At 42.8% G+C, this 22,156-nt stretch overlaps 1 protein-coding gene across 2 annotated transcripts in view; it reads left to right on the top strand.

Moving 5' to 3' along the window:
• The first annotated feature begins 2,059 nt into the window (after positions 1 to 2,059).
• The window catches only part of rbfox3a (RNA binding fox-1 homolog 3a), a 400,829-nt gene continuing 380,732 nt past the window's right edge, over positions 2,060 to 22,156 (top strand). For both annotated transcript variants that reach the window (XM_054741306.2, XM_054741305.2), the window contains exon 1: positions 2,060 to 2,122. The gene's annotated coding sequence lies outside the window, so the exon portion shown is untranslated. The remainder of the gene's footprint in view (positions 2,123 to 22,156) is intronic.

The raw sequence follows: 22,156 nt of genomic DNA, 5'->3' as shown, positions 1-22,156 counted from the left end.
CTAACAGTAATAGAATACTCTTAATAGTCTGGCCAGAGCCAAAGTCCATGGCGTGCAGTCGGCCCAAATAGCCTGAATTCCACGACGGTGAGCGTGTTCGGAGGGGGTGCAGGACAGGGGGTGGCACCAGCTCTCGCCACTGTCAGGCGGGAGCAAGGACAAAGAGGGCAACTTGATGGCTTAATGGGTAGTTTGATGGCTTCATGAGGTGAAATTGAAGTTGTCGAGGGCGAGCAAACAGAATAGAAGGGGCATTACACACAAAGAGGAAGTAGCTCTGAGCATGACCAGCTCCAGCGCTTTTATGTTTCATAGGAATCCTTGAGCTGCTCGGGGCGGGCTTTGTCTCACTGTGTCTCTTCTTCATATAGAGAATAAGTTATCTTGGATGCTGTGACACTGGGATGCCTTTACAGAAAAGAAAATAAACACAATCAAACCGAGCAAACTGTCAAAAGAGATTTAGATGATGTTGTCATGACGCTGACATGAACGTGGCTGGTTTCTGGCAGATAATCCTTACACAGAGAATCCTCCAGGCTACATGCACCCGCGCAGGCAACGCTTCTGTTTGTTTCTGTAGCACCTCTGCTTGCAGTTTGTCATGTCTGACTGGGGCTTTAATTAGGCCTGCGAATTGAAGCAGCAGCAGCAGGGCTGGGAGCCCTATGTCCACGGCTCAGTCGTCCTCCATGCCGTCTCCTCGGAGAGCCTCTCTGCTCTGTGTGGTTAAGATAATAGAGGCTCGCTCAGAAGATGTTAATTGAGGGGAGATAAAGTGCAGTAGTGGCTGCAGGGATGCAGCGCACGGGGGTGGAGGGGAACTGGAGGGAGGGTTGCCTGATTAGAGGCTTAGGTGTTTGACTTGCAGCTCTCCCGTTTGATGACGATACACACACGGGCAGATTCTGAAGCCATATGATGAAACGTACTTAGGATTGTGAATGAAAACGGATATAAAAGATGGTTGTGAAAGTTTCCTTTGGGATGTTTGTGCTCAGACCTGTGCTTTCCTCCTCGCAAGGCCCAATAAGTTCAGGCAGATTGATACATTTTACCTCTCGGCAGCTCTCAGCGGCGCTGTCAGCTGGTGGGGCTGAGCGTCGGGTTTTAGGAAGTCCTTTAAAGGGCCGAGATGAGCAGGCAGGCAAACTCTGTTTGAGACGAAAAGGTGATCTGACCAAAAACAGCTGATGAGACAGGACATATGTCCGGAGACTGGAGACACTGAAAGTGAGAGAGAGAAAACAGCACCAGAGGGAATGGTGAGATGGGGGAGAGGTGGGGAGGGTGGGCGAGGGGGTGAGGGTTATAGGGGGGTGGGGGGGGGGGGGTAGAAAACAGTGCCAGCAGCCACTATAATTGCCTCAATGCCAGTGGGATTGCTTTCATTCAATTGTAGCATTCCCTTACAGTGTACATGGGAGGTGGAGATGGACTGGGGGGCCGGGTCAGGTGGCGTGGGCGTGCGGGAGATCCAGTGGTGCCCTCCCTCTTTCGTACAGCTATGAGGGCGATAGCTCCCCTCTGAAATCAGTGTGAGCAACATAAAGTGAGAAACAACTGTGTGTGTGTGTGTGTGTGTGTGTGTGTGTGTGTGTGTGTGTGTGTGTGTGTGTGTGTGTGTGTGTGTGTGTGTGTGTGAAGTAGCAGTGAGGAGGAAGGTGGACCACAGATGTCACATGTGACTCTGTGTCCAAGTACAGACCCACATGTGAGTGTTTTTCCTTTTTATAAATTCCCAGGAACATCCCACCTCCCCGCCCCCTTTCCACCACAGCACACACACACACACACACACACACACACACACACACACACACACACACACACACACACACACACACACACACACACACACACACACCGCCACTGACCAAACACATTGCTCGAGGAATCCTTTATTTCTTTATTTGTACTCCTGTTGGTGCGTGCATTAGATGCTGAGCTCCCTCCTCCTCCTCCTTGTCCTGCTCTTCTCTCCTCCTCCTCTCCGCTCTCGCTTTGCCGCTCTCACAGCCTAGTTTTCTTTTTTTCTCCCCTCTTCAATCTTGTGCAGGTTGTGTCTGACGGAGGAACCGGTACCACGCTCCCATCCCTGCGCTCCTTCAACAACAACACTGTGAGTATTCTCATGCTAATTTGGCTTCTCCAGCCTCCCCTAACATCGGTTTGTCTGTTCATTCTTCCTCTCTTTTCTTTTTTTCCGTGTCATTCTTTGCCTCTTGTATGTTCTCACCCGATGCGTGAAACGAAGCCGCGGCAGTGGCAGCAGCATGGGAAGACAGAAGAAGTGTAGACAAAAAGGGATGAGAGAGCATGCACTGAAACGGAGAGAGGAGAGGAGAAGAGATGAGGGGAGGGGAAAAGATGATTGCCGTTGCTGCTGCTGCTGCGAGCGACCCATTCGGCGTTCTGAGGTGTTTCTCTTGGAGGATGGAGGAATTGCTAAAGGGATGTAGGGGGCGGGTCTTGGTTTTGTGAGTAGATAGTTGTGGGAGAACGATAGGGGATGTTGTTGACAAGCATAAAGTGGCTCATCAGACAGCCGGGCAGCGGGATTCAGGCTTCTCTCTGTTGACTAAACTTCTGGTTCATTCATCACTTTTCTGATTTGCACACAGACCCAGCTCTCATCTCTTCTTCTCTTTGTTTATTTATTTATTTTCATCTTTTAATGATCATCTTGGAGTGAAGACTTTAGTATCGCACAGTCATTTCTCATGATGTGAGATGTGCCGCTGGTACAGATGGGAGATGAATCATAGATGGAGGCTTCTCTGTGGCTGTGTGGAGCATATGCATGTGTCATTCATAATATGCATGCACCGGAGCTCTAATGACTACTGTAGCAGCTGCACAATCCGTTTTTTATCCCACATTTGTGCACAAGTGGGTGTCATCAACCTCAAAATAAACAATATGAGTCGAATGAAACTGAGTTTATATATAAATCGTGTGTGTGCGTGTGTGTGTGTGTGTGTGTGTGTGTGTGTGTGTGTGTGAGGGGTCAGAAAGTCAATGTCCATTCCTACTTGCTGCTCTTTGATCAAAGAGCCTCATTTAGTCCGCCCACGGCATGTGTCTGTGCCATACGAGGGGTGGGTGTACTTTATGCGTGTGTGTGTGTGTGTGTGTGATGTGTGTGTGTGGGATGGGGGGTGGCTGAGATGGATAGGCCCTGCTCCCTGACTGCAACTCCATGTCTAATGGGCACTCGGGTCGGCAGGGGTGAACTCACATCCGGTTGCGCGGATATGTCACGGGGACCAGAACCTCTCTCGGGCCTTCGCCGGGAAAGGTGTGGATCTTTGCAAGAGGAAAAAACAACAAAGGAAAAAAAAAGCATATTGGGCCAACAAAACGCTCACAAACACACTTTGGCAGATTCATTTGGCAGAGTAAAAAGGATTGATCTGAGCATGGCAATTAGGCAAATTTCAGAACTAAGCATCTGGCGAGGCGAGAACGCTTCGCCTGGCACAGGATTACCATTTTAGTTCCATTTTCAGCCCAGAATGTGTTATTTCACAGCACTCCAGCATCACTGTGGCTCAAACCGGCACATGAGGGATTTTTGTGTAGATTTCTTGGCTGCGTGTTTTGATTTCCACCGCCTAATAAGTTATAGTGCTTTGATTAATGTTGATTAGTTTTAATATGTGTAATCATAGCCGTGGCGGCCGACCTCCTTTTTTGTTCGCAGCCTTTTTGACAACGAATCGTCAGTAAAATGCCTGGAACGATAGCAGCCTGCCGATGAGGTCGCTTTCTAAAGCAGGCTGATATAAATGAGAACCATTCCCCCAATTACGGAAGATTAGGTTACCCTCCACCAATCTGAATCCTTAAATCCCTTCTGTTTTTACAGCTCTGTCTGGCAAATGTAATTCAGCCTTGAAACCTGGGCAGAATAGCAATAAAAGAAGGTAGAAAGTTTAGCGGCAAAACCCAGGCAGTAAAAATATCCATTGGGAGACAGCTAAAGCACATGATAATTGACACTGCACTGTGTTGCAGTTGGCTGTAATTAACTGTGTAACAGAGGTTGTCAGTTGGAAAGAGAGAAAGCCCAGACTATCTTAGCGCGTTTAACACACTTGAAAGTGCAACGTTTATCGTGTCTCTCCAGCTTTCACCGAGGGTGCGTTTCAGGTTAGCGTGGGCCTCTGAGTTGTATTTATCCAGATCTTTTACTACAGGGCCAGTCGCACATTATCCACTGCTTCCTTTATCCTCACTTCCGCGGTTTGAACGAGTGAAAAAATCAAAAGGAGCCATTGTTTCTGGGGCGAGTGGAAAAGGCTTATCATCTATTTTTAGTTTGCTTTTTCCTCGTTGCCTGGGCCACGATTCATGCTTATGTCTGGAGATTTTGTGCCATAGACTATGTTGTGCTTCGCAGCCGGGCGCTGGCTGGTGACAACTCTCACCCACACATTTGTGATCTATGAGCCATATACCACGGACCCCCTGCCAGCTCGCCAGCCGCTTTTCAAACACGTAGGACCACAGCTGTGTCGGTCTCTGTGTGTGATAGCACCCATATGTGCAGGGAGCACCTGTATTAACAAAACGTGCCAGCCCTTTTATTTCTCATCACTTATCACGGGCCGCTACCCGCTGCACCGGAAAGAGGAAAAAAGCTCATAAAGATAAAAATCACATTTCACTAGAGGGTGCTTGTGTGACAGTGATTTATGCTGTGAGCATCCTGGCACCTCATTGAGAGGAGAGTGAGTTCTGGGTGGGTAAATCAATTTGTGCAGAGGCCGTCGCTGCTAGTATTGGTTTCGTGATATGATCTTTGTTGTCCATTTTTAGAGGTCAACGTGAGCACGGCGACAAGGGCAGAAGAACCTGACCGCTTTCTCTCTTGTTTCTGTGCTGGTAAACGATCTCCCCCAGGAGGATTGTGGGTAAAGTAAGTCTTAAGAAAAAAACAAAAAAAACTAAGCTATGTGTTTTTTGTCCCGGGTTTAGACACTATGGATTCTCTATTAAGAAAGTACGTTCATCCATTACCACGCACGTCTTGATAGAGTGTCCTGAGCCAGAGGCGAGCGCAGTCTGTGCATTAATCGCTGTAATTACTCAGCGGGGCTGACAGTGATTCTGGAGGTGTGTCTGACTGCATATACCAGTAACGCACCAGGGGCAGGAGATGGTCGACCAGTCAATAGTTGAACCTGACTCCATCTCACATCTCTGGTCAGGAAGTAAAGTAAAGAAAGCATCGAGTTGTGTCAGCAAGTCCTGCAGTTTCCTCACAACCGTCTCAAGTGGGGGTGGAAAGTAATGCGCACACAGAGGTGGTGAGAAAACTGGCTGGGAGGTTTAAACGTGTTTCACCAAGACGTCACCATCGCTGGACACACTCTTTGACTGACTTGCGATCTGTGAGAAGTGCAGTGCTAAATCACCACAGCAACAACTGCTTAGCAACAAAACTGTGGACATCATAAGAAAGACAAAGAAAACACAAGAAGAATCTGGAGAACGCCGAGTCGTCACCTGGAGTCGCCTCTGCTTTTGGTGTTTTTTATTTTATTTTATGGGGACACAAAGTGGCGGGGTGGAGGTGGTCCACGTCTGCTGGTGACGAGACGGAGACGAGTGGTTGAATGTAATGAGCGGAGTCAGGGATCTGAGAGCAGAGGAGGGGGAGCATGCGCTGCCTCTCGGAGGGCTTGGTTCTGAATCGTCTGTACAAGGGCAGCGGAGTTACTCTTTGTGTTACGCGTCTGGAACGTGTCTTCTAACACTGTCACTGTTCCAGCTAATCAGAGCGGTATTGTTGCTCATAATAAGTGAATGGAGTTTAATAGGTGAATGTGTGCCACTTTCTGTCTTATCTCACAGTGACTTTCACTTGCACCGCCTGCAGCAAGTAATCACGGGAAATATACGAGTCAGAGACACCATTTTTAATTAAGGACAGTTTTTAGCAGAACGGGGTGCATTTGGATATGCAGAAAGGCTGTTCGATGCTCACACACACAGACACACACACACACACGTGTGTGTGTAGAGCCATTTTCTTTGGGTTTCTCATTAATCACAGAAGCATGTCTGAGACCAGTGAACAGCAGAGGAAACCAAGCTGGAACGGCGGAGAGGAATATTTGAACATCTCTGTGCTGATGTGTGCAAAGCAGAGTGTGTGTCTGCAGGGGAGGCTTTGAAATTTCATCCTCTCCATCCCTTTTAACTTGGCGGAGGGGATGTGTGTGTCTCGCTCCAGTTGGCCACTGGCTGTTAGGAAGCTCCTGAATATCCCCGCTATCACCAGCACGTACGCACGCGCACCTCTCACCGCCACCCTCCTCCCAGCCACAGACCTGCTTTGTGTCAGATAGTTTAATGTGAAATTGCTTTTCTTTCAAATTTCCCCCTGGAAACGCAGGCCGTCACAAAAATGTTACATCTCATAACAGTGTGTTATTGTTGTTCTTTCATACGAGTCCTTGGCTTCCGAGCAGAGGATGTTTTTCTGCACAGTGCTGAGGTCGCTCTCGACTATTTTTCCCTCAGCTACTGTCGCTCTTCTCTGCTTCGCCATCTCTGATTCAGTACGGAGTTCCTCCTCTCCCGCGCCCATGGTAACCTCTTTGAAAAATTTATCACCACCTCACTCTATGATTACGCTATGCATTAGCAGGGCTTAAATTTAATTTGTCGGTGGGCCCTGGCGGCGGAGCTACGGGCCTGGCCTATCAGAGACACTTTGTAAAGGCCCAGAAAGAGCCTCCCGGGGTGATCCTATCAGTCAGACACACTGTCAGCAGACACACTCAGTTAGTCAGCATCGAGTCAGAAATGTGGCCCAGCCAAGCTGCACGCCACCACCGGCTGCTCCGCTGGGCCGCTGCTGTGGGCATCCAGCTCCCCCGCCTGCCAGTCAAAGCTCCAGCAACGCCGCTGACCTTTGTTCCTCTGCTCAAATGACTGCTCTTCAACAGGTGATCCGACCGACACCCGCGCCTTTCTTTCCTTCATTTTATCTTCCATTGGCTCTCTGCAAAAGAGCCCCGTTTGTGTTTGTCAGTAACGCTGCAGGATGTACTCAAATAATTTAATATATTTTTAGATTTTACTCAGTCAGTCCCCTGACAATCGCTTCAATAATGATCACCTGTCGTTAAGTGGCTATTACCACCTTCCACCGCTGTGATTTACATAATACCTGGTAGTTAATGTCATGTTTCTTTATCGAGAGAATGTGATACATTAAATCCAACATGCTGCCTCTGCAGATGTACTCTGCGCCATTATTCTCTCCTTTATTTTTACTTTCACATTTTCATCCTCCCCAACAACTATCAGAATAGCTTGATCTGAGGCCACTCAAGCCTGCTTTTTTCAGCGCTCCCTGAATGAGAAGGTCAATTATCAAGGCGTTTGGGGGGGGGGGTGTTAAAACTAGCTAGTTGCTAAGAGAACCAAGAAGTCCTTGCGCTTCTGACAGCTCTAATTGGGGTCTATTTTCAGTTTTATATGGTTTTAAATGTCAAGAACTGAGCACAGGCAAAGTGTTTTGAATTTGCACAGGAAGGCCTCAGGTTGCACAGGTGGAAACCATATTGGTTTATTATGAAAGTAACAAGATGCTTAACTCTGCAACTAATAAGGCATTGCTTCTGCCCACATCCTTGGTCCGATGGGAACACGATGTCAGAAGTTATCTTCGTTCCACAAATCCTGTGAAAAGACCAGTCCGTCCCTGTGAAGATGAATTTATTTCCTCCTGGTGACGTGTTTCCTTTCAAAGACCGACTTTCTGCAGAAATGTAAATTTCAAGCTTTTTTTGTCAGATGATGACTTTTTTTTTACATTTGTGATTACCCCCTCAAATTTATTTTACTCTATTTACTTTATCAACACTACAAAAAGGTGATATTTTCAAACTAGTGATGAGTAAACATTTCATTAGAACTGCCAATACATTATTAAGAAACACAGTGTTTATAGATCTCTAAGATTTCACTTTAAAGCTCAATCAAAGCTTCATTTATATACAGCGCCTTCCACAACCCTTTTCGGGCGCTCAAGGCGCTAGAACACATTGTAAAAAGACACGTAGTCATAAAAAGAGAAGTTAAACATAGAACATAAAAGGTAGAGTATAAGGCAAAGGGATAAAACAAGGAATAAAACAGGAATTAAAAACAACTAAAAATAACATAAAAGCAAACCGACTTCGAACGTGTTCTGGAAACGCTAAAAGAAAAAAGAGTTTCCAGTCAACTCTTAAAAACCGGCAAACAGGTAGACAGCCTAACTGCAGGTGGCAGCTGGTTCCACAGTGATGGGTCTAGGACCGAGAAGCCCGATCCCCACGAGTTCGACACTTGGTGTGTGGGACGACAAGGAGGAGTATAGCTATAAATATAATGTGGAGATCAACAAAGAACGGCAACAAATTATGAAGTGGTTCTCTCGCCTTTGTCTAAAAACCTCCCCCAATAAGAAATTCCCATTTCAGAACAAAAGCATCAATTGGAACAACCTGTTGTCTGAACTTCCCTAGGTCTCCACTCACTCACTCTTGTATTCAGCACCAGAACACCACTGGTGTGAGAAGCTCTCTGCTCAATCATATCAGAGAAGGAGAAACAGCCGGCTGCTACCACTTCAACTTTAGGACAAGCTACCAGAGTCCCAAAAGGAAATACACCATTTGAACACATGGACAACAAAAGATGTTTGGACCTAGAAAATGGTGTTAAGCACTATCTTGTTTCCTCTGGCATCAGGAGTTTTCGGTTCCAGCAGGAAAGTCCCTGAGGGGAGGGGTGAGTGATCCAACATTGTGTTTGCATTCCAAACCTAGCTTGTTTGTAGATTTGCTATAACAGCTTTAAGGTCAACTAGATTATTTTTTAAACTGTGTCATCGCAAATCATTATTTTCCTATTACTACAACTTTCTGCAAAGATGTCCTACCTGAGATGTCTGTAGTACATTTAACACAAACAAAATTAGAGTTTTCAAATCATCGAATGCTTTCCTAAATACAAGAGTGGCATTTGAAAGTACTCGGCTGACTTTAAAACATCCACAATAATACCCAGTCATCTTTGTTTAGCCGTTATAAACTTTGAAACATGTCACGTGGTACAATGTATGTGGTGAAAAAAATAACACCAATATAGGAGTAAAATCACTCGATGAATGCACTGAAAGAGCGTTCTCATGACCCAAAGTCGCCACGTACACATTTGTTTCAACCTTAAAAATGTAAAAATATTTGCTTGAGCTGAAAGATTTTAAAGCTTAAAGAGCAAGTCACCCCCAAATAAACTTTTTTTGCTGATAAACTAAATAAGCGAGTGTCTAATCGTGCTGCAGACACGTGTAGTCAATAATTTGGCACTTCAGTTCATCTTAGTTAAAATTTAAATATTCTGCCTAAAACTGTCAGTGTTGTGCCGTTGTCAGGTAAAGACTCTGCACTGTATTTTAATTTAAATCTGCCACCGCTATTGGCTAAGAGGTATGCTATGATGTAAACTGGTACATTATGATGTCACAATGCTGTTGTGAGCCTGAGTGTGTGCGTATTTGTTAGCGGCTCCGCCCTCTCGGTCTGCCAGGCAACAGCATGTGTTGCATTTTTCAAACATGAAGTGGGAGTGGAGTTAGACTCTGGTAGGGGATGACTTGCTCTTTAAATAAAAGAAAAATTAAAACTTTTTTGAAAAACTTGAATCGAAACCAACTTAGAAATAAACTTTAAAGCTACTAGAAACATTAAGTAAACAGTGACATACCTTCTGTTCAATCAACCAAAGCTTTATTTATATACAGCGCCTTCCACAACCCTTTTCAGAACGCATTCTCACACCCAAGAGGTCAAAATATGACGCATGTGACCAAGCGTCAATATATGACGATTCGGGACACGTGGCTCCGCTGGCGTCACTGTTTGACGTGCGCGGTCACACGGACATTATTTGACTATTCAACCTTCCCCTCACCCCAATCCTAACCTTAAGGTCCATAAACTGTGACCTTAAGGTTAGGATTGGGGTGAGGGGAAGGTTAAGTAGTTCACAAGTAGTTCTAATGTTCGTCTCACCACCGGCATCGGATACCGACGCTCTGGGATGCTGCGTCAGCTGTTTGTCCTTGATCGTCGTATCCTGACGCGCTGGGGCGTCCCAAATCGTCATATATTGACGCTTGGTCACATGAGTCATATATTGACGCCTAGGATGTGAGAATGTGTTGCTTTTCGGGTACTCAGGGCGCTAGAACACATTGTAAAAAGAGAAGTTAAACATAGAACATAAAACATAGAGCATACGGCTTTGGACTTAGTGTTAAATGTTCAATATACCTGCCGGGACCTCGTCCCCTCAACCCACTGTTATGCTATTGCTACTTTTGAATATTGTATAAGTATTTGAACATCAAACATAAATACAGTTGGTCGTATCTCACAACATTTCTCTCACTCAGCTGCAGACTTGGGATCCATGTGCGCCAAACAGACAAGCTCCACCTCCCCTCAGAGCGTTTCACCCTAAACGACAGGTTCGTATTCCAGTGGAGCTTCTTCTCGATGAGGTCTTTTCTACATGATTTTTGTAGCTGAAGCTTCTCTCTGCCATTATTATTAGTATTATTATCGATCATTTCTGGTGTAGAATTACGTAAGGAATCCCACTGCTGCCACCATCTGTGGTAGCAGAAATAAAGGAAGACCCAACGTGTTTGATTTTAAATTAGACACTTCAAACAGCAGAAAATCTCAAGATAAATAGGTAGGGTTAGGGAGCGTGTATTCATACAATGTTCAGTTCTTGTAAGTACACACAAGTACATCAATCTTGTAAAAACTGAAGGGCTTCAATAGAGGAAAGAAGAGCTTGACCAGGTGTGTCATTACAGATCTCTTCTATCAAGTGAGGAAATTTCACCGAGGCTTATTATTTCATTACAATAAACTTTGTCACCCAAAACTAACCAAAAATAACCGTCAGTTACCTAAGATTCAAGTCAAGAATCTCCTGGAATGAGTCACCATAGAAACACTTGTGAAGAATGAGACTGACCTATGCAGGCAGCAAACGTTCAACAATTCACTCCTGCTGACTCATTTCAATTTAACATTTGGACTTATTTGGGTTTCACCACTGATAGACCACACTGGTCCACTAAAATAGGCCCACCAATTTACTCATGTTGTTTTATCTTTTTGTATCAGTGTTAGCTTCCTCCTTTTCAAGCCCCACATGCCAACAGACAATCACCCTTTTATTTGTCATTAGTGCTAAACACCAGGCTTTGTTTCTCGTGCCGAATCAGCTAAAAGCAAAGCATTATGCTAATTCGTCTTACACCGTAATGTCATTACATTAAAAAAGAAAAAGTCCAGACTGCTAACATGGTGGTTTGTAAAGTTCAGAGCAGCGTGTCTGTGGGAGGGAGTGACTTTTTGTGATGCACACTTTTAACTTTAAAGACCGTTTCCATTCACAAGCCGATCTGTTCAACACACCAAAGAAAAGAGGAGAAGCCAATGAGCAGAGTGTGACCTCTTTAAACATCAGAAAGCATACATCCCTGTCACTGTAGAGGGCAAAAAAGTCCCATGTGTTATCATTTAATTTTAGTCCATTGATATTCAAGCAGCTGGAAGAATAGCTTCTGCTGTTTTGGAATGTCTTGTTCTCTCCCTTCGCTCAAAGGTCGGAAGTGTCAAATGGTTTGCAACTGGTGAACCACACGGATTCATGTCAAGAGTTGACCTCGATGTGAACGCAGAGCAAGGCAAGTAAATGCACTGACGGCAGCATTTCCTAATGAAAATTACTTTAATGTATTCAAAAACGTAGCTGTTGTGCAGTGTGGTGTGAATAAGCCCTCGATGTTCTGTCTCCACCTATAGCACGCGTGCCGCGCATGACTTTGGATCGCTGTTAGGACAATACATTAATGAAATTCCCTGGAGCCTCGACTTAGCATCTGCAGTTCAAATGCAATTTTTCTTCTTATTACAACGTACAATCCCTCGTCCAAGCAGGCCTGTATTTCTACCTTAAACATCCCTTTCATTCCTTCATTTAATAAATGACACCCAGAGGACAAAACGAGGACAAGTCCCCGCTGACACCTGTGAAATATAGACTGATAATGCTCCTGCCACTTGCTTAATGCTGCTCCCCTCCACCTCTTTGGGTCTGACAGGCCGGCCCGACGCATGTATCATAATGAGCGGATCTCTGTCAGTTAGCAGCACCATAAGCATGTGACTCAACTTCTCTGAGAAGAACAGAACAGATCTCTCACTCCTCAGAGGGAGTTGTCTTTAGAACAGGGTCCAGAAGAAATGTATATTTTTACCTTTTTTATTTTTCTGGACTCTATGTTTTATTATTTGAGCACAATTTTATTCACCTAGAAATTATCATATTGTCTGGCAGATTTATACAATTTCAACAGTTTAATAGACAATTAGCAACAATCGTAGGGACATTAATAGATTTGAACTAAAATGCAGCCAAAATGGATTCAATTCAACTGAAGCTTCAGTGGCTTATTTAAAAAAGAAATAAAAAAATGTTTAATTAATAAATTACAAGTATTTAAAACTTTTTTGTAAAGTAAAATATTCAACATGTATCAAGTCCGTCATGTAAGGAGTCCGATTTTTCATATTAAATGTAGTATTCATTAGATTACATGTAAAATTTTACTGACTAAAGTCTTAATTTGCCACAGACAGTTCCACTGTGCAACTTTCAGCAGCAACACTAAGTTAAGTTTCCTATTTTGTGGCCGTGCTTCAAACAAACAGGTCTTGCTTTGTTATCCTAAGACCGCCGCGTTCTGCACATTTAGCTGCAGAGTTTTCCATTAAAATCTTGTCTCTCCTCTGCTGACGGACATTTCAGCTGGAAGGGTTCACTGACATTGAGGCTGAATTCAGATCAGATATTTTCTCACAGCTGTCTTTGATAATGCTTTAAAACCTACTGAAAAGATTAAATTATAGGTGTTATATATGTATATATATATATATATATATATATATATATATATATATATATATATATATATATATATATATATATATACAGTTCTGCAACAAATATCACTGTTGGTGTTAAGTGTGTAACTGCTGGATGTCAGTGGCACACCTCTTCTTCTCAGCTCCCCATAACATGTCTCCCTCCTGTTTCCTGCAGTCTCGTCGCACAGACAGGGGAGGTTGCAGCAGCCAAAATACAGCCTCATATTTATTGTGAACATTTTTATAACTTAAAAAAAAACACTTTGAAGATTTAGGGTATATTTCAGAAGGAAAAGAAAACAAGAAAAAGTATTGGGAATGCAGTGGAAATGTTGAGACACAAGTCTACATATTGTTTCCAGAGCAAAGTAAAGCTATGATGTTACATGATTTTTTTTATTATTATTCTTGTAACCGACTGTCTTCTTATTTAGTAAATCATAAAGACACAAGGGCAGCTGCAGAACTCTGAGAAATTCATTTTTTTCCTTCACAATAAGAGTCTTGGACATTCACATATACCATCGAAAGCATGCTAGGGGAGTTTATTTTAGCTGCTCCATGATAAAACTCCTGCTGCAACCTAAACTCCTGACAGCTTGTGTTCAGGTCCTTTTATGTAGATATATATATACAGTATATATATATATATATATATATATATATATATATATATATATATATATATATATATATATATTTTATATATATATATATATATATATATATATATATATATATACAGTATACAGTATATATATATATATATATATATGTATACATACATATATATATATATATATATATATATGTATGTATACATATATATATATATATATGTATACATACATATATATATATATATATATATATATATATATATATATATATATATATATATATATATATATATATATATATGCTCATTCACACCTAGTAATGTGAGTAATGGTTTCTGGTTCAGTATTTGACTCTTTTTTTAGTATAAATCGTTTTTCTCTTGTTTGTCAATTTTTTAGACTTTATTCTGGAAATATTTTTATTCTAATCTTAGAACTCCTTAATTTTTTCCTTTTGCTATGCACCGTACTGTCTTCGATGGGGATGTGTGGTGATGGACTCAGGAACAATGTGATGGAGCAAAACTCCAGCTCCTCTCTTACATAAAAAAAAGCCACTCATTGTTTGCATGGCTCACATTGAATGATTTAATTACTTACTTTAGACTTGAGCAATTATAGCTGAGCAGCACATATGTTAATTGTATCTGACCTCACATTTCTGCTGCTCTGTTAATTGTTCACTCAGATGACATTCTGAGATGACTGTCATTGCCGGTTGCGTATCGGGCAATTTAGGAAAAAACTAACGCCGGCGAGGTGACAGATTTTGCTGGATGGGGAGCTCTAGGCTGGAACACTTGGTTCCAGATGGAGTGGGTTGTGTCGCAAAGTTCATGACTTGTCTTTTTAAAACCAAAAGGGTTCAACAAACGTTTACAAACAGCTTCCTTTTTCCACAAATGGATCAAATTAGTCCAGCGGAGCTGAAGATGCACCATTCTTCTAGCACACAGCTCACTTCCTGTTGTCCATCAGATAATGCATTTGGCTTTTTCTCTTGCCATTAATGTGCAGGAAACATCGAAACCCACTTAGTTCGGAGCTCATGCAGCATGTTCTAATGCACATTTGCCTCCAGATGTCAAAGGCTCTAAAAATCCATTAGGACCAGCTTGCAAAGACAAACTGCCACCTGAACTAATGCATCATGTTAAATGACACATGCACCGCACATTTTGCAAGCATGGTTTTACCACACAGCTTATTAGCATGTTTAATGGGGATGATTTTCACTTTTGCCAGAGCTGCACTCTGAGGTTTAACTCTGCTGCCAATGAGCAGGAAGGCAGACAGACACAGCAAGCTCTTCAGATTCATTTTGTCTTGAGATATGATTGCAGCTGCACGACTGTGGCCTCATGAAGCACGAATGAAAAATGCATGTGCTGCTCAACACCATTGTGTTTGTTAATGTTGCAGTGTGTTTCTGCATGCTGTTACTAATGGACTGTGCTTTTGTTTGGCACCTTAAGTGAGCGTTGACGTCTCGCGTTTCATTTCGCTCCTGCAAAGATGAATTTAGGAGAACGGGACGAGTCTGTGGTGTTTACCAAAGGAGATGTTTTTCTTCCTGTTAGATTTAAGACACGCATAATACGAACACTAATACAATCGGTGGTTTGTTCTGTTAATGGCTAAATAGTTATTTCACCAGACACAAGTTTATTTTGTTTTTAAATGTTTAAATGAGTTGGCTCCACGTTATCTGGCGGATCTGATCCATCCTTATGTTCCCGCAAGGAACCTTCGGTCAGCGCAACGAGGACCGTTGGTCGTTCCTGAACACAGACTAAAATCTCGGGGGGGTCGTGCTTTCTCGGTGCTGGGGCCGAGGCTCTGGAAGGAGCTACCTGCATGGGTTAAACAGGCCAGCACGCTCGGCAAGTTTAAGAGCCAGCTGAAAACTCACTTTTATTCAGGAAGAGTCCCGTTAACGGATGGCTTTGCACTTTTTGCTGCCACACCTGGATTTTATCTGCATGTTTTGTTGGTTTTTAAATGGTTTTATATGTTTTTGTTTGTTTTAATGTTTATTTCTGCTGTGCGGCGCTTTGTTTGGTCCTTGGGCCGCGTGAAGGCGCTATATAAATAAAGTTTTAGTTAGTTAGTTAGTTAGTACTAGTATTTGATAGATAAAGATGGTGTATGACAAAAAATCTTCAGAATCATAAAGTAGAATGTCAAAAATGTATAAAACAAAAGCACATCTATATTCTCTGGCATTAAAAAGTCTTGCATTTGCCCCAATAATGAACATTTCCATGACTAAAGTATACGTTCATAAGACTGAAGCATGATAATTTTTTGTTTTTCCCCTCATATTTTATATTTGCTTCTTAGAGAACATGAAGATATCCTTCTTGTAAACTCACAACTTTATACTCATAATGATTAAAAAATGTCAGCTATCATTAAAATAAAGTTTTTTATCTGTAAACTTCATACTTGTACATACGGAATCCCGTTCTTCCAAAATCCACCTTTTTGTAACACTTACACTACAACACGGGCCCCTTTGTTAGAGTAACTTAGTGCATTATTAAGCATTATTAAACAAAGGATCCCTTCATTATTGCTACTTTATTGTTAACGATCCCTTGCAGGGATTCCCAAAGTGTGGTGCGCGCCCCCCGGGGGCGCGCGAGCTGCCTCTAGGGGGTGTGCGAGGTGAAAAGTGTAATGGCTGCGGAGCTCAGAGAAGTCTGTCATAGTCACCATTAGCGTAGAAACTCATTTGTGAGTGGGCCAAAGAAAATGTAATTGAAAACAAGTATATTTTGCTTGTGTGTGTGTGTGTGTGTGTGTGTGTGTGTGTGTGTGTGTGTGTGCGTGTGTGCGCGTGTGTGCTTAGTAATGCATTACTTAATATAGTTAAGCGGTTGTCAATACTTTATTTAACAATTTATTAAGGTTTAATAATGTAGCATTAATAAGGAGACCGTTATTTTAAAGTGTCACTCACCTTTTTTATTGTTTTGTTCTTTTAAAGGTGTGTGTTTATAATGGAAGGTTTCTATTTTTCCAGTAAATGACTAAAATCTCAAACTGGGATTTTTGTTCTCAAAATGTTGTGTCTGCTCCACTCATTATTATCTTTTTAAAGCCAGACTGACCCTTAAAATCCATCACAGTGAGTGTTGCGTTAAAGCTATACTTATTTCTATTTGACTGCTTTTGTGTTCTGGAGAGTAGATGCTGCTGCTCCTGAATTATCAGCATCTTTATTTTATTTATGACATTAGAGTGTAACATATAAGGCTAAAATAAATGTGCAAATTAGGGGTCCTTTAAACAGTTAGTACATATGTTCATTTATTTATTTTAGCTTTGATGATTTATTTTATTTCTGGCCTTTAGTTCACACTTTCTATTGAATTATTTGCTTGCTGTTGTTATTGTGTTTATGTGTTTTTTTATTACCCAGTTTTCTGGTGACTGATCTTGTGCACATGCAGATGCACTACTTTGAAAGAAAGAAAGAAAACAGTGTTGTGTATAGCGCCTCTACTTTGTAAAAACAAAACATATAAAGTGTTTGTTGTGGAACCTTTGTTTCCTCCGATGAACTTTGACCCTAAATGTGACGTTTAGGAGACATCCATCTTGAATTAAATCCGTTATTAGAATAAGAATCCACTGAAGTATTTTTATCTGATTTCTCCTTTTTAAACTAATCGCCACGCTCTCCCCTAAGCTCTTCACAGACCTTCTCTCTCAGATCAGGATGTAAGACACTGTGTCTGAAATGGACCGTCCCAGAACTTGTTCTGAACCACACACAGCTCATGTTCTAATTATAACCGTCAGTCCAATTAGCAGCGTTTGACAGTCGACCGATGCGGAGTAAACATCACATCCCTGCTGGTGACTTCAGCTTTTTGGTGATTCATTTAAATGTTGGCAGATGTCTTCCTTTTGCAAACTTTAAAGAAACATTTGGAATATTTATCAGTTTTCTTCTTGTTTATTTTATTTGATGTTGTTTTTTTAGATTTTTTTCCTTTAGCAGTTGTTTTTCCATCAGTTATTACTTAAAATGTTAGCATGTTTGTTATTTGGTTTAGTTTGACTCATCAAGGAGAAGTTTTGTCGTTCTGTCCAACCTACACACCCTCTGACATTCACACACTCATCATCATCACATCAGTTTGTGTGTCGGGGCAGATTATTCAGCTGACAGGTGTGGCAATGACATCATCATGAAACTACATACCGTCAGAGATGTTTCATTGTTTATGTAAGCGTACGTATGGATGATCTGACCGTCACAGTTTTAGTGGCTTTATTTAGTGGCCTAACGTTGTTGTTGTACTTTTGTGTTTTCAACTCTGCATCATGGAAAAGTTTTGGATCTGAATGTCTTTCCGGATTCAGCTTTATGTGATTAACTTTCTGTTTAATGGCATGGCTTTAAATCCAGTTTTGGATCCCATGTTTGTTTTGGAATATTTAGAATTAAAGCTGACGTTTGGATAAAACAGAACCAGCATGGTGGTTGGTTTGGTGAAGGGAGCTGAGTTTTGTAGCTCAGTACAAACATGTGCAGCAAGATGAGTTTTAGTGTTTGTTTTAATATAACAGTTGGATAAAGACCCCCACCCCACCCCCCAACCATATTCTTAAATGGCTGTATTTACTGCTGGGGAACGCAACACACTGCACACGTGTGTGAATGTAAAAGTCTGAGCTGATTATATGTCAACAATCTTGGGATTTATGTCTCCTGGTTTTAGATTTTGTCTCTAAATTTACTTGAAATCTAAACTGTTAATTTCTATTACAACACTGTGTGTGTTGTAATATTGATCAATGGCATGTGATTATATGCAGGGACTGTATAGTGAATATAAATGCTCACTGGAGTAGCTTGTGATCAAAACTAACCAAAATTTAGCCTGACTGTTTTATTTAGCCGCTGTGAAATTGCGAGATCTTGACGTTTGCTGTGTGTGTCGGTGCTAAACCGATAAACATGCCATGGAATGTACTCGCTCAATCAGTCATCAATATCAGATCTTACAAGTGTCGTTTTGAAGCTTTTTTAGCTTTGTCAAAGCTCAGTGGTCTAGTGGTAGAGTGTCCGCCCTGAGACTGGGAGATCAGGGTTCGATTCCTGGTCGGGTCATACCAAAGACTTAGAGAAACATGGGACCCAATGCCTCCCTGCTTGACACTCAGCATTATGGGGTTGGATTGGGGGGGTTAAACCACCAAATGGTTCCCGAGTGTGGCCGTGTCTGCAGCTCACCGCTCCCCCAGGGGATGGGTCAAATGCGGAGAACAAATTTCGCACACACACACGTGTGTGTGTGTGACAACTAATGGGACTTTAACTTTTTTAACTTTAAAGCTTAAACTCAAATGTAGTCTGTTGGTTTTAGGATTTTGTTTAGATAAATCACAGTTGCTCACATCTGGTTTGAGAAAAACAAGAAAACTGCCTTTGCTTCTGGAAGCCAGCACTGTTTCTTCAGCCTTTTCTAAGTAAGTAGGACAGATTAGAAGTATCTCTGTTTGTGTTTGAACCCGCTCTCTCGCAAAAAAGGAACAACAGAACAAGACATTTTCTCTGAGAATTATTACATTTTCTACTTTTTGTGTTTTATTCAAGAAAACATAATAAAAAAATCAGCTTCAGCTTCATGTTCTTTATTTTTTTCTACTTTCTACAAATGTAAGACAACATGAGGAACACAGCTCTGTGTAATGTGTGCAAGTTTAGAGGAAAGTAGAAACGCCCGTAGCAAATTTGTTTTCATTTTCATTGTTTATAATCATTTCCATGTCTTGCTGTGGCTCTTCCTGTTCCTCGCTGCAGTAATGAGTTTTTTATTATGATCATAATTCTGTGGGACATGCTGGACCAGGATGGCCATCAGTTAAAGAACGTGGAGGGGGATGTCACCTCTCAGTTAAGGCGGCGCTGCCCTCCTTAAAACCCGGTGTGCCTGGACAGCTGGTCGGAGAGTTAGCGAGTGTGACAGTGGAGGAACGGATGCTAAATCAGAGAAACTCTAGTCCTGGATGAGCTATCTGACCGAGCTAGCAGGCGTGATGAGACAGGACCGAGGCCAGAGCCAGCTACAATCCATTACTTTTACCTGTGCAGCAGAGGGGAGGAGAGCGAGCTGAGCTGGTGGGAGAGATTGCGTTAAGGGCCGGAGCACCTTTCAGCGCTCCCCTCTGCATGCTAATTCCAGCAGCGCTTCAGAAGAAATCAGAATCTGCTGGCTGCCAAACGTAGCTTCTTAACTGACTGAAGGATGAAAAAATGCTCCCTCCTCCTTGATGCTTTCTCAGTGCACACGCGCATAATAACACACAGCTGCACGCGGTGTTTAAAGCAATACCTCTGGTGTCATTCTGATACTTTTTGATGGGGGGGGGGGGGGGGGGGGGTACTGTACATCAGCTGGCTCATAAACCTGCAATTCAAATGCTCTGTTTTTATTTTACTATACATGCTCTCTGCATAATGAACGTACACACCCCTTATAGCAGACTAGCCCCTCCCCCTGCTGCTAGTTAATTGGAAAACTGTGCAGGCAAACATTAAAATCAACCTCTTTCTGTAGATTTATGTCCCTCCGTCATGCCGTGACACAGACATTAACCCCAACACAACACCCCCCTATTGCTTCCGATTTCCCATGCACACCAGACAGAGCGCGCTGAGCATTTGTGCGCCGAGCATGAAGCAGAGGGGGATTTTTGAGGCGCTGCTTACAGCTTTCACTATCGGGGTGGAAAGTACACATGACAACTGGTTTACAGGTTCCAAATGAGAAACCATCACAGGCGGTGTGGGTGGGGGCGGTGGGGGGCTGGATTGGCACCCTGTGACAGTGATAAATTTCACCAATCGTCCAGCGTGAAGATCTGTCTAATCTTTGTGGTGGCTCACAGCGGGGTAGGACCCCATCACTCTCCCATTATTTGACAACAAAACATCCGCGGAGAGCAGCGAGCCAGGTTCAGTTAGCTACGATACACTCCCTGCATACACAAATCCCCAGCAAAGGGGATTATAAAGTGGCTCTGTAGCCAGCCATTAAAGGGGCAGGCCATTAAAATGCAGCCGCAAACACCTATCCACACTCTCGCTGGTGGAGTGGTTTACAGAGAACAAAACAAAGCCATCTGTCAATAGCCTTTAATTTTGAATGGACAGCAAGTAAAATTCAATGCGTATAATAGCCTTCATTTTCCTCCAGACCCTTGAAATTGATTCGATGGCTTAATTTGGCACCGGCAGGTTGGGTACAGTACATCTACGGCTGCATGCGTCTCACCCCTCATGACACACAAGCAGCAGCTCAGCAGCAAATCCTTTCCGTTGTATTTATTTATTTATTTTACATTTTTGTGTCTGAAGCCGTGCACCGGGGTCCATATGCATCTCTCACAGCCATGTGGTGCTCTGCTAGCACTTACAAGATCTCCGTTTACACCAAAAAATGTTATTTTGGTTTCACTGACACAGAGATAATGTTTCATAACACGCAGTCAGTCACGAATTAGCCCATCTGTCTGTTTGAGCTTCCCGGTGCTCATGGAGTCTATGTGTGTGTGTGTGTGTGTGTGTGTGTGTGTGTGTGTGTGTGTGTGTGTGTGTGTGTGTGTGTGTGTGTGTGTGTGTGTGTGTGTGTGTGTGTGTGTGTGCGTTTGTTTGTTTATGTGTGTGTTTGACCGCAGTGGCTCAGCCCTCTCCCCACCAGGATTCACTGACGGCTGTCAGCTCGTTGAGTGACTCCTCCACAGATTGTATTTGAGCCAAAATCCCGATCCCTCGTCTCGCTGTTCCTGTCGTGCTTTGCTTTCTCTCTCCTCCCTGGCTTGTCTACATGCATATGCTGACACACTTGCACATGTACAGTGTATACAAGCGCTTCCGTGTGCACGGAGGGGGAGTATGTTGTTGCAGCTTGTGGTTTTCAGCTGTGAAGCTGAAACCGAACCTGGAGCTGCGTCTGAGCTGAGTGTTCTTCACCCAAATGCTGCAACATTGTTTGCATTTATTATAAGAAGCATATGTTCAGATTTACGGTTTGCAAACAGTTCTTCAGTATAAATGATACCATTATGAGAACATTTATGCATGGGCAACCTCGACGAAGAGCTCCCCGACTGCTGCAGTTGCTCCTTCTCTTGATTTAATCCCAGACGGACTCGGTGATGTTGAGATCAGGGCTCTGTGGGGGCCACACCATCTGTTGCAGGACTCCTTGTTCCTCTTGTGGCTGAAAATGCTTCTTTATGTCTCTGAGTGTGTTTTTTGAGTTCATCAGCAAGCTGCAAATAGAACCAGTCTGATGGATAACTGTGGAAATGAGTGCTAAGGTTTGATATTAGAGAAAATGACTGATAGCTGGTGATCCATTTTAGTTTCTCCTCTGCTGATGTCCTGAGAATGTGTAAACTTTTTGTTTCCAACGTTCAGCTTAGGGTTTCTGTCATCTTTGTACTTCAGCTTCAACCCGCTAGAGGCAGACCTTCATCGCCACCGTTTGC

The sequence above is a fragment of the Nothobranchius furzeri genome, chromosome 5 (genome assembly GCF_043380555.1).
Source record: "Nothobranchius furzeri strain GRZ-AD chromosome 5, NfurGRZ-RIMD1, whole genome shotgun sequence".
NCBI classification, from domain to species: domain Eukaryota; kingdom Metazoa; phylum Chordata; class Actinopteri; order Cyprinodontiformes; family Nothobranchiidae; genus Nothobranchius; species Nothobranchius furzeri.
Note: the sequence above shows the minus strand (reverse complement) of the source record. Positions and strands in the feature narration are given on the sequence as shown.